This window comes from Octopus bimaculoides, chromosome 1 (assembly GCF_001194135.2).
Source record: "Octopus bimaculoides isolate UCB-OBI-ISO-001 chromosome 1, ASM119413v2, whole genome shotgun sequence".
NCBI lineage: Eukaryota > Metazoa > Mollusca > Cephalopoda > Octopoda > Octopodidae > Octopus > Octopus bimaculoides.
Window position 1 is genome coordinate 85,542,992 of NC_068981.1, and position 1,162 is coordinate 85,544,153.

The following is a 1,162-nucleotide window of genomic DNA, read 5'->3' on the forward strand; positions in this document are numbered from 1 at the left end:
ATTGTAATTTCGTATTTTCTTATGATGATTTTAGTCTATGCTGTGTGTGGAAGTTTGTGAGTTTGTGAATGTAAAAAAATCTACATTTGCCAACAAACATTGGATCGCTATCTCACCCATCGGTCTACTGATATATAGTAATAGCATTTTATTTTATGATGCTTAACAAATGATACAGGTCTTGCAGAAAGTAGAAAAATCTAAGAGGGGGAAGGGGTAATTGGTGATGGTTATTATTCGAGACAGGGGAGGTAATTGTTCATTTTTTTTAGGTGGAGAAAAACTCGAGCCTTCCAGTTGATTGGATAATTTCTGGACGGCTCGGAACTCCTATTCAAACAAGGAGAGAGGTTCACAATTAAAACCAACTTCACTTGTGCTTCCGAAAATCTAATTTATGTTATAACTTGTTCAGGTTGTGGGCATAACTATATAGGACAGACAAATATGACACTTAGACGGAGATCCACACTACATAAGGAACAGATCCGTTTCCCACAATGCAGACAGATTCCTTTGAGTGAACGCATAGAGAGATGTGCAGGTAATATCCGACCAAACTTTACAGTTTTCCCCATCTAGTGTAAAGAAACAATTTCCGTACAAGTACGTTTAAAGAAAGAAAATTTGTTTATCGAAAAATATAGAACACGCCTAAATATGAACGCATAAGCAACTTTGATTTCAGTTCATATTTTAATTCATGATTACATACCTATCACTGTACATATCTCATCCCACTACTTTAGCTTTTGAGTTTTTTGTATATTTATGCATATTTATTTTTCCCCTCCTCAAAAAAATGAGCAATTACCTCCCCTGTCCTGAATAATAACGATCGCCAATTACCTTCCCTTAGATTTTTCTACTTGTTGGTTCATTCTCAAACTTTCACACAATATGGACTAAAATCTTCTGAAGAAAATACGAAATTACAATGATTTCAATGTCATGATTAGCAAAAGCGAAACCAGTCGACAAACACAATACTCTTTCACTTATAAAATATATAAAAAAAATATATTAAAATTTTGTAAACTGTGTGCATTTTCCTTCTTTTATTTTATATATATATGTTGCATTACAACTTACCGCGTGGGGATAATCAAAATTCTCTTCCTCCCTCTTTCTTACGATATATATATATATATATATATATATA

The 1,162-nt window shown here is 33.0% G+C and overlaps 1 protein-coding gene across 1 annotated transcript in view; it reads left to right on the forward strand.

Moving 5' to 3' along the window:
• The window catches only part of LOC106868572 (leucine-rich repeat-containing protein 74B), a 62,841-nt gene that overhangs the window by 52,641 nt on the left and 9,038 nt on the right, over positions 1-1,162 (forward strand). The gene's annotated exons all lie outside the window — the stretch shown is intronic.